This window comes from Triticum urartu, unplaced genomic scaffold (genome assembly GCF_003073215.2).
Source record: "Triticum urartu cultivar G1812 unplaced genomic scaffold, Tu2.1 TuUngrouped_contig_5853, whole genome shotgun sequence".
NCBI classification, from domain to species: Eukaryota; Viridiplantae; Streptophyta; class Magnoliopsida; order Poales; family Poaceae; genus Triticum; species Triticum urartu.
The window spans coordinates 1-24486 of NW_024116562.1; the positions used below are offsets into that span (position 1 = coordinate 1).

Genomic DNA, 24486 nt, shown 5'->3' on the forward strand with positions numbered 1-24486 from the left:
CGGCGGCCCCCCGCCCCCCCCCGCCATGCCCGCTCGCCGGCTGTCGCGCCGCTGTACAACGACGACCTTCTCTCCGAGATCCTCGTCCGCCTTCCCCCGCAGCCCTCCTCCCTCCCGCGCGCCTCGCTCGTCTGCACGCGCTGGCGCCGCCTCGTCTCCGACCCCGCCTTCTGCCGCCGCTTCCGCCTCCGCCACCGCCGCAACCCTCCTCTCCTCGGGTTCTTCGACATATTTGGTAACATCTCCTTCATACCTACTCTGGAGGCCCCCAACCGTATCCCTCCCGGCCGCTTCTCCTTGCAGCTCGACCACGGGGACGGCGACTTCATGTCCCTTGGATGCCGCCACGCCTCGTCTCCGACCCCGCCTTCTGCCGCCGCTTCCGCCTCCGCCACCGCCGCAACCCTCCTCTCCTCGGGTTCTTCGACATATTTGGTAACATCTCCTTCATACCTACTCTGGAGGCCCCCAACCGTATCCCTCCCGGCCGCTTCTCCTTGCAGCTCGACCACGGGGACGGCGACTTCATGTCCCTTGGATGCCGCCATGGTCTCGTGCTCATCTACCTTACGAAGCGTCTCCAGATCCTGGTGTGGGACCCCGTCACCGCCGACCAGCACCGCCTTGCCATTCCCCCGGGGGTTGCGGCATGTGGGGGCAAGACTCCGATCAACGGGGCGGTGCTCCGCGCTCCTGGAGACGTCCAACACTTCCAGGTGGTCTTGGTAGTGGCATACGATGACGACCAACAACACAGACGAGCGCTCCCTGTGTTTACTCGTCGAAGACCGGCTTATGGGGAGATCCCATCTCAACACTCCTTCCATACCAGGCAGTCCAGGCCGATGTATTCAGTTTCCCCACCCTCGTTTCTACGGATGTCGCTGTGCTGGCTGGAGATTCCCTTCACTGGGTGCTTGCTGGGAATTTCAATGGCATTCTCGAGTTTGATTTGGAGAAGCAGAGGCTAGCTGTGATACGGCTGCCAGACGAGGGCAACTGCTGGAAGCTTATGCGGGCAGAGGGCGGTGGGCTTGGTCTCCTCGGGATGTCAGACTCAAACGGCAACACCCAGTTATGGAAGAGAAAGACCAATTGTGATGGTGTTGCTTCATGGGTGCTTGGAAGGACTATTGATCTGGAGAATATACTTCCTCTGAAACCAGAGGAGAAAGGGACCATTGCGATACTAGGGCTTGCTGAGGACAATAATGTGTTGCTGCTGTGGACAATTATTGGTCTCTTCGTGGTCGATCTTGAGTCATTAAAGTTCAAGAAGCTTTTTCAAACTATGATAATTTCTCAGTATTATCCATTTGAAAGTGTCTACACTGCAGGTAATACCATGTCTTACGTCGCGACTGTTGAAATTATGTTCACATCATTTTGTGTTAAGCCGACAATTTTAAGTAGTGTCGTACCATTTGTTTATTTTGCTGCTTCATGACCTGCAGTGTCATGTACTTATGTCCTGATGCTTGTGTACTCCCTCTGTTCCCTATTATAAGATGTTTTGGATATTTCAATATGGACTACATACGGACTGAAATGAGTGAACAAACACACTAAAGGGCGTCTATATACATCCGGTTCAGAAAAAATAGAACATCTTATAATAGTGAACAGAGGTAGCTTTTAATGTAATGATTATAATCTAGAAAAAATCTATTAGTGGTATCTAATTTACTTTATGTTCTTTAGCCTGGCAGTTCCTACCATATGAATATCCATACAATAAAACAATCATTACCTGTGTGAGGAAATAGACAATGATAAGCACTTTGTTGTACAATAACTTAACTAAGTGTTATCGTTACCTGCCTAGTGGTGGATGCAGTCCTATTTTTTTGACTGATGTGATGCACAACAGTTAGAAGTTGACTACATAAAAAACCAGCTTGAACCAACTAGGTAGCTCAATAGGTACATTTGGACGCTTAGTTAGGCCTAGCTATATTTCTTTCATTCAGTATTGTCATATCTGCTGATATTGTTTATATGGTCTTAAATCCATAATTAGGACCTGTTCGGAGGTACTCCGCTCCACAGCTCCACTCCCGGAGCTGGTGGAGTTATAGTTGAAATTTGTGGAGCGCCAGTTTACTGGCTCCGCAGCTCTCCGGAGCTGGTGGGATTCCGAACGGCCTCTAACTAGATTTTAAATTTTGGTGCATGTTCGAGAAAAAAAACAATGGACACCAAGATTGGCAAAAAAAGTGATAGCTATACTAAATTTCGCTGTTGCTGTGTTTTGATATCTGCAACATGCTGCTGCTATACATGACTTAGCTACTAATCAAGTCAGGGTGTTCACTTGTGACAATTGCCAACGTTCTGTTGTTTTGAAACCAGTGATAAATAGCATGTTTACTCGATGTTCAGGATATCGGTAACTTGTAGCTGCTCGGTCGGGTGAGGAATAGGGATTAATCGGTGAATCTATCGGCAACCCATTTACCGGTAGGTTAATTAGGGCCATATCTATATATCTTAGCTACATATAGCAATAATGCAGCAGCAGCAGCAATAAAGAAGAGGCAATAAGCAGCAGCAGCAGCAATAAAGGAGAGACAATAAGCAGCAGCAGCAGCAATAAAGGAGAGGCAATAAGCAGCAGCAGCATATAGCACAGAGCAGGAGCAGCATATAGCATAGCACAAAGCAGATTAGCATGTAGCACAGACTGTTATATGCTGATCTGCAGGTGCTGGTCTCGGGGAGGGGGGCGGCGAGCTCGAGCAGGAGGAATAGGCTCGGTACCTTGATCCTTGAGCAGTGCAAGCGCCTCTGCCGGATGGCGCCGGCAGATGCTTGGGACGGCGGCAGCTGCTCGGAGAGGGGGGCGGGGGCGGCTGCTCCTAGCCTCCTCAAATGAGGGTTACTACGGGAGGGGATGGAGAGTGAGAAGGGAGGGAATGGGCTGACCTAAAACACCCAGTTTTGGGGTAAAGGAGGGAATGGGCCAAAATTTTGGAGCCCAAATTTCTCTCTCCCTCTATTCAGTTAATTGGTCTAGTGGGATAAATCGGCCTGGAAGCCGATTAATCCCTCTCGACCAGTTAACGCGATGGATAAGGTGTTGTTTCATCCGTGACCTACGGATTCAGGATTAACTGGCCGGTTACCTTCAATATCGGCCGATATTTTTAACAGTGTGTTTACTAGTACTCAACTGAAAGAGAAACGAGTCTGACCTTTTTGGTAGGTACAATTTCAATGAAGATTATAGTTCTACTTGCAGACGAGGTGGATCCTATCTTCTGGGCACCTTGCCTATAGATCCTGGTAGAAGTGCCATCTGATTATGTCATTGCAGTTGGAGAGTCCCAGCTGTTTTTCTTTTCTTTGTGTTCGAACCTGTTTCTTGCTAGGACATACAGCTTTTTTTTTCATGCCAGGACATACAGCTGGCTGGATCAACTTTTTTTTATTCGATTAGTACTAGTTGCCTGCTGCAGGATCTAGGTGATGAACATTGCCGGACCACCTTTTTTTGTTTGATGAGTCATGAGTCTTTAGTTGGTTATTGAAGGATCTAGATGATCAATGTTTCTGGATCATTGATTAGTTAGGTTATGGCCAGCTTGTTTTCAGATGAGAGTCCATTTGGGGATTTTGATCTCTAGGTGTCCGATCTTGTTACGTGGACAAGGCTTCGAGATCAAGTTGGCAAGGGGTTTGCTTTATGCCTATATCAAGTGCAGGCTTTGGCCATATGTATCGAATTTCGTGTTGAAAAGCAGAAGGGTCGCATCAAATCCGTTACTTTTTAGTTGTTAAGTTCCTGAGAGGGTATGTGAGAGTTGCTAGTGTGAACATTGATCTAATCAATATGGGTGCCAGTTATGGCTTCAGTTCTTGCATCTTGCTTGATTTGAAGTGTATGCTGCGACTAGTTTATTGTTGCTTCGTCGAGCACCGTGAAAGATTGGGCGCCAACACCCTTGCTTTACCGTCTTGCTAGTTTGTGCCTCATCACAAAAATAATATCAGGTAGCCACATGTTTTTCCTCGAGATAAAATAATATAACAGTTCGAAGTTGAAGACAACTACATGAAAACTAGAATGAACCAACTGAAATATCAAATAGGTAGCTCACTAGGTGCGTTAGAAGCTAAAAGATAGTAATATTTCTTTCATTCAATATTAGTATCTATCATGGATTATGAGTCCAAGGACTAGTCAAGACTAGTCTATGAGTCTCAACTCCAGGGCCGACTACACTTCAGTGTCGACTAGTGCCGATTAGTCACACTTAGTCTATGAGTCTCAACCTCGGAACGACTCGTCAACTCGTAAACCTTGGTTTGGTATCTATACTTATCTCACTAGTAATCTTAAATCCATAACGATGAATTTTCATGAAATTTACTAGATAATTGTTCCTTTTACCACATTTAGGAGAGGGAGTAGCAAGTCTGTTTGTACTAGGGAAAACCAATGCATCGAGTTCATTTCTTTTTTCAGGCTAAATTTGTTTGAAGATAATCTAAATCTGAATCATAGTTTTAAATAGCGCGCTAAGCCTCTTAGCGGCGGACCTTTTCTAAATGCTATAGCGTGCTATAGCGAAGCTATAGCGAGCTATTTAAAATGTTTGTTCATTTGTTTGGATCAAAGTCTCTTAGCGCCAGACCTTCTGTAAATGCTATAGCGTGCTATAGCGGAGCTATAGCGGGCTATTTAAAACAGTGATCTGAATAGTCTAGGTCGCTTTTGTTGCTAGAATTTATTATGTGATCTTTTTCAGGCTAAATTTATTTATATATAATCTAAATATTAATAGCTTTGATCTATATTTTCCAATATGGCATGGACTGAGCTTAAAAGTTATGTCTCTTCTGAGTTCTGACCAGCTAATGGTCTGAGTGTGCATCTTCATTTTTGTGATAGTAATCAGTTTATACTGTTTTTAAATATTCATTAACTTTGACAGTGGGTATGTTTTTTTAATATATTCCTAATGTTGTTTCAAAATTGATTCCTTTTTTATTTGAACTACAACTGTGAGTTCATCTAAACATCTTCTTGATGCCTCTTGTATCTATTTGGCTTTTCATTGGTTTTGACTTCTTATGCTTGCAGAAGCAGACATTGCTGGTGGACATGATGGAGCTGATCTTTTGCACAAGACATAAGATGGATTGTCCAGTTATATATGCTATGTGATGTACCGGTTGAGCAGGTAAGCATATCTTCTGCATGTATGTTGTGGTATCTGAACTGTTCTTACAAAATGTACTACTTTGCCTTTTGTTGTCATTTCTCAAGTACCAAATTGCAAGAGAGAACTCTTCAGATTTTCTCAACAATTCTTTGCTTAGATATAGCCCACCTCCTATCATGCTTTGATGCCAGGCTAAATCTTGAATCTTTTCTCCATACTCCCCAAGTTCCTGCTAGTTGTGCTGAAGGTCGGGCCTGATGCAGTGGTAGTCTCTCCACTTGTGACCTGGAGGTCCTGGGTTCGAACCAGCCTCCTTGCAGAATTACTATGCAAGGGTAAGGCTGTCTAGAAATTCCCTTTCCCACCCCACCTAGTGTTGGAGCTTTCAGCACTGCAGTGCCGCTCCCCCCCCCCCCCCCCCTCAAGTTCCAGCTGGTAGTGAGTGGGTTCTTCCCCCTCTGGTGATGTAGGACCGTTACTCCTTCCCTGTTTATGCATATATTTGTGCCTGCCCAGAGATTAGAGTGATTTCATGCAGGTAGTAGCAAATGAACTACCAACCCTCTGTTGTGCTTCTGCGATATAGTTCTGCTTTACTTTTACTCGTTGCTGCATTACCTTTAACTTCTGTTTTATGTGGCCATGGTTCTATCATGTCCTAGTTTGGTTTGAATGTTGTAGCGTCTACACATGTGATTTATAACTAACACTACCTGAGCATTTGGTTTCATATTTCTTTTTTTATATGGACTTATAGAATTGCCATTTCATGTTGCTGCTTATTTTGGATCATTGTGATACCTACTGAACTACGACTGTCACAATATTTGAAGAGTATATACCTTCGTTAAATCTTATACTGCTGCTTATAGAAGAGTTTTATGGATGACTATTTTAGTTTTAGGTTGTTTTGTTAAACATTTTCCCAGCATGTCATTTGGTGTCTGCCAAACTTGCGTAAATATGTAATTGGCTATTAGCCACTATTATTATTTGGCAGCTCCAAACTATAGGTAGTATGCTTTCTGTGGAGTATTTTTTTTCTTCAGTGTTGGCCACTCTTTAATACTTCATACAAAACACAAGATCAAAACAAAGTGACTAGATTCACTATAAAAACTGTTTTTTTATCAATAATGCCATTTTTTATTTTTACTAGCATGTTACCATTAAAATAGTGGTGAAAGTATTGCTTGAAACGGTAGAGAGTAAAACAGAAGTCATTTTAATTTGGACCAAATGAAGTTTCTGGTATAGTAAGAAGACGCCTGACCCCTTGCTTGACCCTTGTATTGCAAGAAGTTGCTGAAATTCGATTTGTTAGTGACTAGCTAGCTCATCTCTACTCTTATAAAAGACCGAGTTGGTGATGATGGTGTGTCTGCCATTGTGTAATATAGACTGTCCGATCTATATCTGACAGATAAAAAACAAACTATTACAATTTTGCAAAAAGATACCCGCACCTCTCTCCACACTTGCAGATAAGGACTTCTCTCGTTCATCCTTTTCTCTCACAAGATAAACTACTCATACAAATGTATCTTGATGTTCCGTGCAACGCACAGGCATCTTGCTAGTTCATTTCTAAAAAGCATGCCATGTGCTAGAAACCAGACATCTATGCTATCTTACTCCACGAGCCTCTACGCAGACCAAATGTAGCCATAAACTCGACGGTGTGCTACTGCACTGCAGATTACCTGTTCTCTGTTTCAGTTGTTTGTTCTGTCTAATAACTAATAATGCTGAGGGTTCAACATTTGGGACTTTTTGACATGATTTCCACAATTCTGAAGCTAATGTTTTTCTGTTTCAATAGTGCATTTTGTTTGACTGATGATACTGCTTGCTCCGCAGGATCTACAGTTACATTCTGTTGGCTGAGATGCAGAAGTTGGTTGTCAAGTGTAGTTTCTTCCATCTGTATGCTCGACGCCGAGATTGAGCCTCTATGTAGCATGCACTCTTCAGCTCTGAAGTGAACCTGTAGGAATTAATCGTTTGTTGCTAATGTCCTTAGACATTCGTCGACTGGCATGAAGGCGCATTGGCCTGCTTTCGATCTAGTACTTGCCTCGTGGTTTGCTTAGTTTGCCTTGTGAGGCAAGCATGTTGTCGTGAGCTTAACTATCAACTGACGTTGCTTGCATTTTATTATCTTCTGTGTTTCAATAGCTCAGTTTGATTCAAACTACATTGCGAACATCGTATTTAACAATAGATAGTATAATTAGGTTAAAACTACATTGCTCATTACGAATTTAAACTAGTCTGATGAAAGCTTGATCACTTCTGCCTCGGTCACCCTCCTGGGTGGCCTGGCCTCCTCGGCATCATCAAGCACCTTTTGGTACAGCTTGAGCAGACGGCGGTCCTCGACGATGAGCTTTGGATGCATACGCCGGAGGTTGGCCATGTACTCTTCATCGGTGCATGCTGCCTCGAGCTGCTCGAACGCCTCCAAGTGGCCGGAGACCACTCGGGAGTTGCGTGTGCTGAGGGGGAAGTTGAGCTTTCCTTTCATGCCATAGGGCGCTACCGCCTACGCTCCACTGATTGTTGGTGTCAGTGTCTTCGATTCAGACACCCATTCCCCCCACAGCCGCTGCCACATGTCATGGTACTTAGACATGTCGACTCTGAAGGTGTAGGATTGGGGGGGGGGGGGGGGGGTGTGGCATCGTCTGCGCTGTAGATCCGTGCTTCAAATCAAACGCGATGCCCTACGGCTGTTCGATCCTGCCATTTTGAGGCAGCGCTGGCCGGTTGGAAGCATCGTCGGAGGTGGGGCGGATTTGGGTAATGATAGAGAGGAAGTGTTGCATGGGATGGATTTGAGCATCAGCGAAGAGGATGTGGTGTGGGGGATGGGGAAGGGGAAGGGTGCCCAATGTGTGGAGTAAAAAATTTACGCCTCTATAGCCTTGGAAGGATAGGAAAGGAAAAAAATTATATAAGACCAAGTCTTACGGTTAGCAAGTGAGACCGGTCCTGATGGATGACACGTGTCATTCACAAATCACAAAGCATCCAATCTCTCCCTCCCTCCTGATTTTAAGTGAGGGGTGGAGATGCTTTGTGATTTATGAATGACACATGTCATCCATCAGGGCGGGTCTCGCATGAGACCTGGTCTCATAGAATTCTTTTCCGATAGGAAAGGTCTGATTAATGCCTTTAAATTGGAATTTTATTCCTCTAGAGCATTTTAAGAGATAAACAACATGCAAACAAATGAAAAACATACTAATTTTTTTATTTTCCTATTCAGTTGACAAACCCAGGTACTTTTTCTGTTAGATCTTGAACAAAGACGCTCAGTACTTCGCCTCTCAACTCATTTGGACACCCCTTGCTTAAATAAGCTGAGGACTTGTCTAAATTTATTTTTTGCCCTGAGGCTCTGCAATATAATTCCAACGCTGATATTATTTTCTGGGCTGCCTGTACATTAGATTTTATAAAAAAAAAAAGCTATCATCTGTAATACTATCTTCGTCTAGGAAAAACGTCTTATATATTATGGACGGAGGGAGTAGTAAATAACAAATGACTTATTTTTGTCGTTGTTGAGACTTGAGAGACGCTAGAATCACACTAGTTTCAGAATCATTTTATTTAGCACCCAGCGTGGGCTTTGAATCGTCCAGCCCACGACACCTAACCCTAACTGTTTGGGCTCTCGATCCATATCTTCATTGTCCCCCTGCGGTCTGCACCTCTACTTGACTTTCGCTCCAGCCTCCGCCGCCGCATCAGTGAGTGAGGAGGGCGAGATGACGGCCCGCCCCCGCTGGACGACGACGACCTGCTCCCCGAGATCCTCCTACGCCTCTCCCCGCAGCCGTCCTCCCTCCCGCGCGCATCCCTCGTCTGCAAGCGCTGGCGCCGCCTCGTCTCCGACACCGGATTTCTCCCGCCGCTTCCGCCTCCGCCACCGCCGCAACCTTCCTCTCCTCGGGTTCTTCGACAGGCACCTCTCCTTCTCGCCTACTCTGGAGGCCCCCAACCGTGTCCCTCCCGGCCGCTTCTCATTGCAGCGCGACGACGACGACGACGACCACTTTGTGCCCCTTGGATGCCGCCATGGCCTCGTGCTCATCTACATTCCGGCGCGTCTTTAGATCCTGGTGTGGGACCCCATCACCGCCGACCAGCACTACATCGCCATTCCCCTTGCGGTTGTGGCATGTGCGTCGAAGACTCCGGTCAACGGGGCGGTGCTTCGCGCTGCCGGAGACGTCCAACACTTCCAGGTGGTCTTGGTAGTGGCATACGATGACGACGAACAACATAGACGGGTGCTCGCCTGTGTTTACTCGCCGAAGACTGGCTTATGGGGAGATCCCATCTCAACACCCCTTCCATGCCAGGCAGTCCAGGTCGATGTAATCAGTTTTCCTACCCTCGTTTCTACGAATGTTGCTGTGCTAGCTGGAGATTCCCTTCACTGGCTGCTTGCTGGGAATTTCAATGGCATTCTCGAGTTTGATTTGGAGAAGCAGAGGCTAGCTGTGATACGGCTGCCAGACGAGGTCAACTGCTGGAAGCTTATGCGGGCAGAGGGCGGTGGGCTTGGTCTCCTCGGGATGTCTAACTCAAACTGCAACACCCAGTTATGGAAGAGGAAGACCTATTGTGATGGTGTTGCTTCATGGGTGCTTGGAAGGACTATTGATCTGGAGAATATACTTCCCCTGAAACCAGCGGAAAAAGGGGCCATTGTGATACTAGCGCTTGCTGAAGACAATAATGTGTTGTTGCTGTGGACAATTATCGGCCTCTTCGTGGTCGATCTTGAGTTATTAAAGTTCAAGAAGCTTTTCGAAACTATGATAGTTTCTCACTATTATCCATTCGAAAGTGTCTACACTGCAGGTAATACCATGTCTTATGCCACGGTTAGAACAAAACTAAGTTGTGTTTTGATAAGTGGCTGATGAAATTATGTTCACATCATTTTGTGTTAAGCCGACAGTTTTAAGTAGTGTAGTACCATTTGTTTATTTTGCTGCTTCATGACCTGCAGTGTCATGTACTTATGTCCTGATGGTTGTGTGGTACTCCCTCTGTTCATTATTATAAGTTGTTTTGGATTTTTCAATATGGACTATATACGGACTGAAATGAGTGAACAACACACTAAAATGCGTCTATATACATGCGATTCAGAAAAAAATTAGAACATCTTATAACAGTGAACGGAGGGAGTAGCTTTTAATGTAACGATTATGAGTAGAAAAAAAATCTATTAGTGGTATCCAATTTACTTTATGTTCTTTAGCCTGCCTGTTCCTATCATATGAATATCCATACAATAAAACAATCATTATCTGTGTTTGAGAAAATAAACAATGATAAGCAATTTTTTGTATAATAACTTAAACTAAGTGTTATAGTTACCTGCCTATTGATAGATGCAAGAATTGTCTACTGGTACTGTTTGTGCATGGCTTCAGCCCCATTTTTTTGACTGATGTGATGCACAACAGTTGGAAATTAACTACATAAAAAACCAGCTCGAACCAACTAGGTAGCTCAATAGGTACATTTGGAAGCTTAGTTAGCCCTAGCTATATTTCTTTCATTTAGTTTTCTACATCTGCTGATATTGTTTATGGTCTTAAGTCCGTAATAACTACTTGATTTTAAATTTTGGTGCATGTTCGAGCAAAAAAAACACCGGACATCAAGATTGGCAAAAAGAAGTGATAGCTGAACTAAATTTCGCTGTTGCTGTGTTTTGATATCTGCACATGATGCAGCTATATATATGCCTTAGCTACTAATCAAGTCAAGATGTTCACTTGTGACAATTGCCAACGTTCTGTTGTTCTGAAACCAGTGATAAATAGCATGTTTACTGGTAGTGAAACTGAAAGAGAAACGAGTCTGGCCTTTTTTGTTGGTACACTTCCAATGAAGATTATTGTTCTACCTGCAGACGAGGTGGATCCTAACTTCTGGGCACCTTGCCGATAGATCCTGGTAGGAGAAGTGCCATCCGATTGTGTCATTGCAGTTGGAGAGTCCCAGCTGTTTTTCTTCTCTTTGTGTTCGAACCTGTTTCGTGCCAGGACATACAGCTGGCCGGATCACCTTTTTTTTGGCCGATTAGTACTAGTTGCTTGCTGCAGGACCTAGGTGGTCAACGTTGCCGGACCACCTTTTTTTGTTCGATGAGTCATGGGTCTTTAGATGGTTACTGAAGGATCTAGATGATCAGCGTTCCCGGGTCATTGATTAGTTAGGTTATGGCCAGCTTGTTTTTAGATGAGAGTTGAATTTTGAGTTGAAAAGCAGAAGGGTCTCACCAAATCCGTTGCTTGTTAGTTACGTTCCTGAGAGGGTATCTGAGAGTTGCTAGTGTGAACATTGATCTAATCAATCTGGGCGCCAGTTTTGGATTCAGTTTCTTGCATCTTACTTGATTTGAAGTGTATGCTACCACTATAGTTCATTGTTGCTTTGTCGAGCACTGTGAAAGATTGGGCGCCAACACCCTCGCTTTAGCGTCTTGCTAGTTTGTGCCTCATCACAAAAATAGTACTCCCTCCGTTTCTAAATATATGACCTTTTAGAGATTTCAACACGATCTACATACGGATGTATATAGACGCATTTTAGAGTGTAGATTCACTCATTTAGTAGTCTGTATTGGAATCTCCAAAAAGGCTTATAGTATTTAGGAACGGAGGGAGTATGAGGTAGCTGCATGTTTTTCCTGAAGATAACATAATACAACAGTTCGAAGTTGAAAACAACTACATGAAAACTAGCTTGAACCAACTGAAATATCAAATGGGTAGCTCACTAGGTGTGTTTGAAGCTAAAAGACAGTTCTATTTGTTTCGTTCAATATTAGTATCTCTACTTATCTCGCTCCTAATCTTAAATCCATAATGATGAATTTTCTTGAAATTTACTAGATAATTGTTCCTTTTTCCACTTTTAGGAGAGTCCTGCTACGAGCGAGTAGCAAGTCCATTTGTACTAGGGAAAACTAATACATTGAGTTCATTTCTTTTTTCGGGCTAAATTTGAAGTTAATCTAAATCTGAACTTGCTAGAATTTATTATGTGATCTTTTTCAGGCTAAATTTATTTGAAGATAATCTAAATATTAATAGCCTTGATCTATATTTTTCCAATATGGAATGGAATGAGCTTAAAAGTTATGTCTCTTCTGAGTTCTGACCAGCTGATGGTCTGAGTGTGCATCTTCATTCTAAAAAAGAGACTATGGCATCTTCATTTTTATGATAGTAATCAGTTTATACTGTTTTTTGAATATTCATTAACTTTGACAGTGGGTATGTTTTTTGTAATGTTCGTAATGTTGTTTCAAAATTGATTCTTTTTTATTGGAACTACAGCTGTGAGTTCATCTAAACATCTTTTTGATGCCTCTCGTATCTATTTGGCTTTTCATTGGCTTGTTATTGGTTGTTTGACTTATGCTTGCAGAAACAGACATTGGTGGTGGACATGATGGACCTGATCTTTTGCACAAGACATAAGATGATTGTCCAGTTATATATGCTATGTGATATACCGGTTGAGCAGGTAAGCATATGTTCTGCTGTTCTGCATGTATGTTGTGTTATCTGAACCGTTCTTAAAAAATGTACTGCTTTGGCTTTTGTTGTCATTTCTCAAGTACCAAATTGCAAGAGAGGATTCTTCAGATTTTCTCTACAACTCTTTGCTTAGCTATAGCCCACCTCCTATCATGCTTTGATGCCAGGCTAAATCTTGAATCTTTTCTCCATACTCCCCATATTCCTGCTAGTTGTGCTGAAGGTCGGGCCTGATGCAGTGGTCTGCTGGTTGTGCTGAAGGGCGGGCCTGGCGCAGTGGTAGTCTCTCCACTTGTGGCCTGGAGTCCTGGGTTTGAACCAGCCTCCTTGCGGAATTACTATGCAAGGGTAAGGCTGTCTAGAAATTCCCTTCCCCAGACCCCACCTTGTGTGGGAGCTTTCAGCACTGGGTACCCCCCCTCCCCCTTCCCCCCAAAGTTCCTGCTGGCAGTGAGCACCTCCAGTGATTGGTGATACAGGACCGTTGTGCCTGCTCAGAGATTAGAATGATTTCATGCAGGCAGTAGCAAATGAACTACCAACCGTCTTTTGTGCTTCTGCGATATATTTCTGCTTTACTTTTACTCGTTGCTGCATTACCTTTAACTTCTGTTTTCTGTGGCCATAGTTCTATCATGTCCTAGTTTGGTTTGAATGTTGTCCTGTCTACACAAGTGATTTATAACTAACAATACCTGAGCATTTGGTTTTGAAATTCTTTTTTTATATGGACTTATAGAATTGCCATTTCATGTTGCTGCTTATTTTGGATCATTGTGATACCTACTGAACTACGTCTGTCGCAATATTTGAAGAGTATACCTTCGTTAAATCTTATACTGCTGCTTATAGAAGAGTTTTATGGATATGACTATTCTAGTTTTAGGTTGTTTTGTTAAACATTTTCCCAGCATGTCATTTGGTGTCTGCCAAGCTTGCGTAAATATGTAATTGGCTATTACCCACTATTATAATTTGGCAGCTCCAAAGTATAGGTAGTATGCTTTGTCTGGAGTAAATATTTTTTTTTCAGTTTTGGCCACTATTGATGTTTAATACTTCAGCAAAACACATGATCAAAATAAAATTACTAGATTCACTATAAAAACTGCCTTTCTCAATAATGCCATTTTTTATTTTTACTAGCATGTTACCGTTAAAATAGTGGTGAAAGTATTGCTTGATACTGTAGAGAGTAATATAAAAGACATTTTGGACCAAAAGAAGTTTCTGGTATAGTAAGAAGACGCCTAACCCATTGCTTGAGCCTTGTATTGCAAGAAGTTGATGAAATTCAATTTGTTAGTGACTAGCTAGCTCATTCATTTTTACTCCCTTTGTTCCTAAATATAAGTCTTTTTAGAGATTCCAATACGGACTACATACGGAGTAAAATGAGTGAATCTACACTCTAAAGTATGTCTATATACATCCGTGTGTAGTCCGCATTGAAATCTCTAAAAGGGCTTATATTTAGAAACGTAGGGAGTAAAAAGCATGCCATGAGCTAGAAACCAGACATCTATGCTATCTTACTTCATGAGCCTCTACACAGACCAAATGTAGCCAAAAACTAATACTCCCTTCGTCCCAAAATTCTCGTCTTAGATTTGTCTAAATACGGATGTATCTAGTTATGTTTTAGTGTTAGATACACGTATCTAGACAAATCTAAGACAAGAATTTTGGGACGGAGAGAGTACTAAGTTGAAGGTGTGCTATTGCACTACAATTTTTTTTTTGAGAAAACGCAAAAGACTTGCGTTTCATTATATTGAAGAGAGAGAGAGAGAGATTGGGCGTGATCTGCCGCGTCGTGCGCCACCATCCGGACAAAGAGTCCTCGCCGTCAGGCGCGTTGCATGTCAAGCGCAGCCAAGAAAGAATTTCGTGCCATGCCTGCTTGGAGAAGGGGCATGCCAGGATCAGGTGATGGATCGATTTGGGCGCTTGATCGCAGAGTGGGTAGTGGGGAGGGTGCGGCAATCCATGGCGAGCAAGGCGATTGGCTGTCCAGCAGTGTCCCAGGTTAGCGAGAGCCATTGAAAGAACTTCACATGCGGGGGCCAGCCCTTCCATGCGAGCTTCCATGCGGGACAGTGGGTCGAGCCTTGGAAAGGTAGGCAGACTGTGCTGTGTATGTTCCTGCCGCGTTCGACTTCCATTGCAAGCGGTCTGGCTCAGACGTTAGGGTGATGGGCTCGATCGCCCGCCAGGTTAGCAAGTATTGAGCAATATCTTGAATGCCAAGGATGCCACGGATGTCCGAAGCCCATGGGTGCGCCTGTAGGCCGTGCGCCACCGTTCTGTTTTTGCGGCGGTGCTTGGGGATAATGGCGTACATTTGGGGCGCGATTTCCGAGATGGGGCACCCATTGAGCCAGCGTTTTTCCCAAAACAGCAAGCACTGGCCATTGCCAAGGATCATGGTGGCGGATGCGAAGAAGGCGTGTTCCTCGCTTGTGAATTATAGGTCAAGGCCAGTCCAAACTCTGTTGTCGTTGGTGCGGGCTAGCCATAGCCATCTGGTGTGCAAGGCCAGGCCTGTGTGCTCCAGGTCATGTATACCGTGGCCGCCAAGGCGGATGGGGCGGCAGACCTGTCGCCAATTAACGTGGTGGTTGCCACCATGTGCTTCTGGCGGCCAGCCCATAGGAATCCTTGTTGAATTTTCTCCAGGAACTTGATGATTTTCTTTGGGCCGGGGCGCAAGCACTAGGAGCTGGTGGATGGGGATCGTGCTTAGCACATCTTTAACAAAGGCGAGACGTCTGACTTTGTTCATGAGGTGTGCTTTCCAAGTGGGCAGCTTCCCGGCAGTTTTGTCGACGAGGGGTTGGAGCTGGGCGACGGTCGATCGGGCGTTGAAGGGTGAGAGGGATTCCCAGGTAGGTGATGCGGGATATCGCAAGCGGGCATCCAGGGTCACGACGGTCAGGACGACGACCTCCCAATCGCATTGGATCGCAGTGGCGGTGCTCTTCTGGAAATTAACCCGTAGGCCCGATGCACGGCCAAAAAACTGCAGGATCTCTCTAATGGCGAGTGTGTCGCCAACAGAGGGGTGGCAGAAGAGGATGGCGTCATCCGCGTACAGTGAGATGATCGGGATCACGCGGCGAGGGTGCAGCTATCGCAAGACGTTGAGCTCGGCGACGCGGTGAAAGAGGCGTCCCAGTGTGTCGACAGCAAGCACAAAGAGCTGGGACGATACGGGCTTTCCTCAGCGGAGCCCTAGTGATGCCAGATCGCCGGTCCTGGTGCCCCATTCGGGAGAATCCTGGTGCTTGTGGATGATAGGAGTATAGCAATCCAGTCGAGGAAGCGATCGCTGAACCCACAGTGGCGCAGGGCCTCGAAGAGGAGCGGCCATGGCACATAGTCGATGGCCCGCTTTAGGTCGAGCTTCAGGGGGATGTGTGGGGCGCCTAGATGGTGAAGTAGCCGCGTCGATTGCTGCACGAGCCTGAAATTGTCATGGAGGTTGTGCCGAGGGATGAAGGCGTACTTGGTGGGGCTGACCAGGTCATTCAGTTTGGCAGGCTCGATGAGGTGTTGTAGGTCAAGGGCGCAATCGCGGGGTAGATCGCATCAAGGTCGCCGAGGTTGGCAGGCTCGATGAGTTGTTGTAGGTCAAGGGCGCAATCGCGGGGTAGATCGGCCCCAAGAAGAGAGTCGAAGTGCGCGAAGGCCGCCGCGACCATGTCGTCTAGGTTGGTGAGCACGGCACCATCAACAGTTAGGGTGTTTATCCGGTTCTTGTGCTTGCCGTAGGTGCATTGGCGATGGAAGAAGGATGTGTTCGCGTCGCCATCCTCGATGGTCACGATGCGTGCGCTGTGGCGTGCCAGGGTACGCTCCAGCGATTCGAGCAAGGCCGGCTCTGAGGGGGGGCGTGAGGGGTGGCCGCCCCGGGCCCCCGAAAGCAAGGGGCCCCGCCCAGGTATGTGTGCACTTCTACCAGATCGGCGGCAACCGCTCGCTGGAGGCGCCATGAAAGAGCTTCGATCTGTCTCCAGGAAGAAGGCTGAAGCGTTATGTTTCTTTAGCAGATAGGCCTTGGGCCTTTTTCTTTCTTCTGCACGTGTACCGTGTCTTGTGGTAGCTTGTTGGGTCGGCTCTAACAAAACTGCCTTAAAATTTCAAAACTTCCTTGGCATCGTCAAGCACCTTCTGGTACAGCTCAAGCCGCTGGCGCTCCTCGGCGACGAGCTTCGGATGCATTCGCTGAAGGTCAACCATGTACTCTTATTCTGCGCGCGCTGCCTCAACCGTTCAGAGTCCAGGCAGTATCGGACGTCGGTGTCAGTGTCTTTGATTCGGCGGCGTAGATCCACGCTTCGAATCAGCCACGACGACCTGCAAATGTTCGATCCCGCCATTTTTGGGGCGGCGTTGGCCGATTGGAAGCATCGTCGGAGGTGGTGGTGGATCTGGGCAACAACAGAGAGGAAGTGGTGCAGGGGGTGGATTTGAGCATCAGCGGAGAGGATGTGGTGTGGGGGAGAGGAAGGGGCTGCGCGGAGATGGGTGCCCGACGCGTGGAGTAAAAAATATACTCCTATAGCCTTGAAAGGACATAGAAGGTCCGGTTTATGCCTTTAAACTAGAATTTTATTCCTATAGAGCGTTTTAAGAGATAAAAAACATGCAAACAAATAAAAACACACACTCCATTTTTGGATTTCCTAACCTCTGTTGGCAAACCCAGATACTTACATCCAGTACTTGCTTAACTTGTTCACTCCACTCATTTGGACACCCCTTGCTTAAATAAACTGATGACTTGTCTAAATTTATTTTTTGCCCTGAGGCTCTGCTATATAATTCCAACACCGTTTCCCTCCCGTCGTGTCCCTCCCGGCCGCTTCTCCTTGCAGCGCGACGACGATGACGACGACCGTTTTGTGCCCCTTGGATGCCGCCATGGCCTCGTGCTCATCTACATTCCTGTGCGTCTTCAGATCCTGGTGTGGGAGCCAATCATCGCCGACCAGCACTATATCGCCATTCCCCCTGCGGTTGTGTCAAGCCCGGGGAAGACTCGGATCAACGGGGCGGTGTTTCGCGCTGCGGGAGACGTCCAACACTTCCAGGTGGTCTGGGTAATGGCATACGGTGATGACCATCAACATACATGAGCGATCGCCTGTGTTTACTCGTCAAAGACCGGCTTATGGGGAGATCCCATCTCAACACCCCTTCGATACCGGGCAGTCCTGGCTGATGTAATCAGTACTCGCACCCTCGTTTTTGCGGATGATGCTGTGCTGGCTGGATATTCCCTTCATTGACTGCTTACTGGGAATTTCAAAGGCATTCTCGAGTTTGATTTGGAGAAGCAGAGGCTAGCTGTGATACGGCTCCCAGAGGAGGTCAACGGCTTGAATCTTATGCGCACAAAGGGTGGTGGGCTTGGTCTCCTTGGGAGGTCATGCACAAACTACAAGACCCAGTTATGGAAGAGGAAGTCAAATTGTGATGGTGTTGCTCCATGGGTGCTTGGAAGGACTATTGATTTGGAGAAGATACTTTCCCTGAAACCAGAGGATAAATGTGCAATATTAGGGCTTGCAGAAGACAATAGTTTGTTGTTGCTGTGGGCAATTACTGGCCTTGTCTTGATCCATCTTTAGTCGTTGAAGTTCAAGAAGCTTTTCAAAACTAATACGTTTTCTCAATATCATGCGTTCGAAAGTGTCTACACTCTACACTGCTGCAGGTAGTACCGTGTCTTAAGTTGCGGTTAGAACAAAACCAAGTTGTGTTTCGATAAGTGGCTGATGAAATTATGTTCACATCATTTTGTGTTAAGCCGACAATTTTAAGTAATGTCATGCCATTTGTTTATTTTGCTGCTTCATGACCTGCAGTGTTATGTTCTGATGCTTGCGTGGTGGTTTTTAATGTAATGATTATGATCCAGAAAATCTATTATAGTGGTATCTAATTTACTTTATGTTCTGTAACCTGGCAGTTTCTATCATATGAATATGAGAATATCCATACAATAAACAATCATTACCTGTGTTTGAGAAAATGAACAATGATTAGCAAAATTGGCAATTTTTTGTAGAATAACTGAACTAAGTGATATTAACATATCGTTAAATGTGTTTGTGCATAGCTGCAGTCCCATTTTTTTGACTGATGTGACGCACAACAGTTTGAACTTGGAAGTCGACTACATGAGAAACCACCTATATTTCTTTCATTCAGTTTGAACAAGCAAGTTAGCTCAAAATGTACATTTGGAAGCTTAATTAGGCTTAGCTATATTTCTTTCATTCAGTATTATTATCTCTGCTGGTGTTGTTTATGGTCTTAAATCGATAATAACTACTTGATTTTATATTTGGTGCGTGTTCTAGAAAGAAAAAAAGGACACCTGGTACTCGCTGTTGATTGGCAAAAAAGTAATAATCCATAATAACTACTTGATTGGAAAGAATCTGTGATAGTTTAACTAAATTTCGCTGTTGCTTCATTTTGATATCTGCAACATGATGCAGCTAGACATGCCTTGCTACTAATCAAGTCAGGATGTTCGCTTGTGACAGTTACCAACGTTCTACCTGCAGAAGAGGTGGATCCTACCTTCCGGGCACCTTGCCTATAGATCCTGGTAAGTGTCATTCGGATTGTGCCATTGTAGTTGGAGAGTCCCAGCTGTTTTTCTTTTCTTTTTGTTCGAACATGTTCCGTGCCAGGACAGACAGCGGCTGGATCACCTTTTTTTTTGTTTGATGAGTCCTAGTTGCTTGCTGCAGGATCTAGGTGACCATCGTTGCTGAATAACCTTTTTTTGTTCGATGAGTCTTAGTTGGTTATTGAAGGATCTAGATGATCAAAGTTCCCAAATCATTGAGTTATGTCCATCTTGTTTTTTGATGAGTGTCCGTTTGGGGATTTTGATTTCTGGTAGGTCTCTGATGTTGTTACATGGACAAGGCTTTGAGAACAAGTTGGCAGGGTGTGTGTAAGGCCTATATCAAGTGCAGGCTTTGGCCACGTCTAAGAAGTCGAATATCGAGTTGAAAAGCAGAAAACACCACAATGGTCGGGTGGCACCAAATCCGTTGCTTGTTATGTTCCTGAGAGGGTATCTGGGAGTTACTAGTGTGAACATTGATCTAATCAATCTGGGTGCCAGTTTCGGCTTCAGTTTCTTGCATATTGCTTGATCTGAAGTGTCTGCTGCCAGCATGCCACTGTAGTTCACCGTTGCTTTGTCGAGCACCGCAAAAGATTGGGCACCAACACTCTCGCATTAGCGTCTTGCTAGTTTGTGTCTCATCACAAAAATTGTATAAGGTAGCTACTGTTTTCCCTCAAAATAAGTACAACAGTTGGAAGTTGAAGACAACTACATGAAAACTAGTTTGAACCAACTGAAATATCAAACAAGTAGCTCAGCAGGTGCGTTGGTAGCTTAAAGATAGTTCTATTTCTTTCATTCAATATTAGTATCTCTGGTTATCTCTGGTTATCTCTCTACTAAACTAAAATCCATAATGATGAATTTGCTTGAAATTTACTCCCTCTGTTCCAGATTAGTTGTCGCTGATTTAGTACAAAGTTGTTATGGAACGGAGGGAGTACTAGATAATTGTTCCTTTTACCACTTTTAGGAGAGTCCTGCTACGAGCCAGTAGCAAGTCCATTTGTACTAGGGAAAACTAATACATTGATTTAATTTCTTTTTTTGGGGGCTGAATTTGTTTGAAAATAATCTAAATCTGAATAGTCTAAATCACTTTTGTTGCTAGGATTTATTAGTGTGATCTTTTTCAGGCTAAATTTATGCAAATATTAATCTAAATCTGAATAGTCTTGATCACCTGTGTTGTATATTTTTATGATTTTTTCCAATATGGCATGGAATGAGCTTAAAAATTATGTCTCTTCTGAGCAGCTAATGGTGTGAGTGTGCATCTTCATTTTTATGGTAGTAATCAGTTTATACTACCTTCTTTTACTATTCATTAGTTTTGACAGCAGATATGTTTTTTTTAATGTATTCCTAATGTTGTTTTGAAATTGATTCCTTTTTTATTTGAACTACATGGCATGTTATTGGTTGTTTGACTTCTTATGCTTGCAGAATCTGACATCGGTAGTGGACATGATGGAGCTAATCTTTGGCACAGTACATAAGATGATTGACCAGTTATATGTGATATGTGATGTACTGGTTGAGTGGGTAAGCATATCTTCTGCATGTATGTTAACCTGTTGAGGTATCTGAATGGTTCTTAAAAATGTGCTGCTTTGTCTTTTACTGTCATTTCTCAAGTACTCCCTCCGTAAACTAATATAAGAGCATTTAGGATACTAAAGTAGTGATCTAAACGCTCTTATATTAGTTTACAGAGGAAGTACCAAATTGCAACAGAGGACTCTTAAGATTTTTCCCCTACAACTATGCCTGCCCAGAAATTAGAATTCCTTCATGCAGTTAGTAGCAAATGAACTACTAACCCTCTGCTGTGCTTCTGCAAGATATTTCTGCTTGTTTTTACTCGTTGCTCCATTACCTTTAACTTCTGTTTCTGAGGCCATGGTTCTGTCATGTCCTAGTTTGATTTGAATGTTGTCCGGTTTACACAAGTGATTTATACCAACAATACCGGAGCATCTGGTTTCAACCTTTTCTTATATGGACTTATAGAATTGCCATTTCATGCTGCTGCTTATTTTGGATCATTGTGATACCAACAGAACTATGATTGTCAGTTGTCACAATACTTGAAGAGTATACCTTCATTAAATCTTATACTGCTGCTTATAGAGGAGTTTTATCGATGACTATTCTAGTGTTAGTCTGTTTCATTAAACATTTTCTCAGCGTGTCACTTGGTGTCTGCCAAACTTGCGTAAACATGTAACTGGCCATTAGCTACTAGTATTATAATTTGACAGCTTTAAACTATACCACTATAGGTAGTACGCTTTGTGTGGAGTATTTTTTCTTTCAATTTTGGCCACTACTGATGTTTAATAATTAATACTTCGAGTATTGTGAGTACTTCATAAGAAACACATGATCAAAATAAAATGACTAGATTCACCTAAAAACTGCGTTTTATCAATAATGCCTTTTTTTACTAGCATGCTATCATTAAAATAGTGGTGAAAGTATTGATTCATACTGTATAGTGTAAAAAAAAGGTCATTTGGATCGAAAGAAGTTTCTTGTATGGTAAAAAGAAGGCTTGTACTGCAGGAATTTGATGAAATTTGACTTGTTAGTAACCAGACGGCTATGCCTATGAGCTAGAAACCAGGAATTTGAGCCTCTACGCAGACCAAATGTAGCCAAAAACTCATAATGCTATAAATGTTAGTTCTGTAATAATACCGAGATGCTTCAACTTTGGAGTTTTTTTGACAGTTTCCACAATTCTGTAGCTCATTTTTCTGTTTCTGTCATACAAAATTATGAGAGCAACTCCAATAGCATTTCCTGATTGTTGACTGATGATATTGCTTGCTCTGCAGGAATCTACAGTTACATTCTGTTGGCTGAGATGCAGAAATGGGTTGTCAAGTGTAGTTTATTCCACCTTTATGCTCGGCGCCGAGATTGAACCCATATGTAGCATGCACACTCTTCAGCTCTGAAGTGATCATGTAGGAATTGATCGCTTGATTTGCTTATTTCCGTAGACATTCATCGACTGGCATGAAGGTGCATTGGCCTGCTTCGATTAACCAGTACCTTGTGGTTTGCTTAATTTGCCTTGTGAGGCAAGCATGTTGTCCTGAGCTTAACTATCAACCTATCTTGCTTGGGTTTTATTATCTTCTTGTTGCATCAGCATGGTGAGATTTTGACGTCACATTTTGTGTGTTTTTGCTGAATTTCTACCTGCTGGTTCTGAGCTCAGTATTTAGAAGCTCATTTTGTGTGTGTTTTGTTGAATTTCTACCTGCTGGTTCCGAGCTCAGTATTTAGAAGCTCAGTTGGCTTAGTTCTGACTACTGAATGTTGAACAGCATCAGTTTGACCTGGGATTTGGAAGATGTTCCTATATGTTGAAACGCAGCTGCGTACCTGGTGCTGGCGATGGTGGGAAAGGCTTCGATGAGTTGGCAAGAGCATCTACAGCCGGGCATCCCAAACTCCCCTCATTCGTCCGGGCGGACCGAAAAACGGAGCCAGACGGGTGCCTTTAGCGGGTTTCAAACACTCGGCTGACCAACATCCCTCATATCCAACCCAAATATAGGGTAGATATGAGGTCGTTTGGGCGCATCTGCCATATCGGACTGATGGCTGGGTCCCACATAAAAGCACTTGAAAACCAGGCGGTAAGATGCTCGTTCCCTCGTATCCAGCATAAATGTAGGGCGGATATAGGGTCGTCCGGGCGCGTTCGCCATGTCAGACTGATAGCCGGGTCCCATACAAAAACACTTCAAAACCTGACGGTTCGAAGCTCGTTCCCTTCGTCGTCGCATGGCGCCGCTCCGACGGGTCACATAGTGCCCTAGGACGGATATTTAAGCCGACCACGACATTGAAACCCTATCCATCCACATTTCCTCCCCCCCGTCCGCTGTCGCCGCCATTTTCTACTCGTCGTATGCCACAAGTAGTAGCCATGCCGCCGAGTAAGGAGCTACCCGTATCTAATGTCGGAGTGCTGGCTGCAGCTCCTTGAGCAGATCCGGGCAAGGGGCGTATCCCGGATCGCCGCGAGGCTACCTTCGGACGAGGTGGATCCGAAGGAGGACATGGAGGAGGTGGAGGAGGGGAGGAGGACACGGAGTAGAAGGAGAATGCGGGGGGCGCTAGGGACGTGGATCTGTAGGCGGAGCAGCAAGCGATCCTCGATTACCTCCGGTCAGAATCGATGGCGAAGGCCAAACGCTGCCGTCTGCAAAAGGCGAAGCCGGAGCACGCCGTGGACGTCGACGAGATGCTCACGTTTATGGATGAGGGGGAGGAGGAGGAGGCAGAGCCCTCCTAAGCGCCCATCTACCCTGCGCTCGGCACTGAACGTCATGGACATCTCGGATGACGAAGCTTAGTTTAGGCTAACCTGAAGTACGTACTACATAGAAAATCTTTTACATAATTTATATGAATTTAGAGAATGAAATATGAGGCATTCGGATGCATATCACCAGTTGGATTTGCTCCGCGGCTGCAGATGCTTTAACGGAAACGAAAAAGCTCCTGTGTACATCTTTGTTTTTCGAGGAAACACCTCCTTAAAAATTGAGTAGCAGAGGTGTTTTTGATGCATTCACGAAGAGCTCCATACCTCCGCCGACCTACATCATAAGGGACGTGTTTGGTTGCCCGCATGCAGTCTAACCAGGGTTGCCTGGGATATGCGCGGCCTATTTGGTTGCCTGGGTTGCATGCGGTTTATGGCCCGCACGAATCTTAAAGCAGCCTGCAGCCTGGCCTGGCGAAAACTGCCGAATCGACAGTTTCTCGCGAGCCTGGCTGGGCGCGGCCACACGTGCGAGGCAGTTGCACGCCTCGGACAACGCAGGAGACGGAGGGGACATCTCATAACTTGCCCCCCACTCTCGTGTCACCGCCCAGTCGCACTGTTCCCATCGCTCCCTCTCTCCCTCACCGCCCCTCTCTCCTCACCTCCGATGGCTCCACCTCGCCCACCGCCGTGCCGCCCTCTAACCCCCGGCGACCAGCGCATCGCCAGCATCCAGGAGCGTTGGCTGGGCGGGCTCCAGAACTCGAGGGGGGACCTGGGGTC

At 44.9% G+C, this 24486-nt stretch overlaps 2 pseudogenes; both read left to right on the forward strand.

The window, feature by feature from the left end:
• Positions 1-18: 18 nt before the first annotated feature.
• On the forward strand, positions 19-7325 carry LOC125529794 (annotated as a pseudogene).
• A 674-nt stretch (positions 7326-7999) lies between these two features.
• On the forward strand, positions 8000-12737 carry LOC125529795 (annotated as a pseudogene).
• Positions 12738-24486: the final 11749 nt, after the last annotated feature.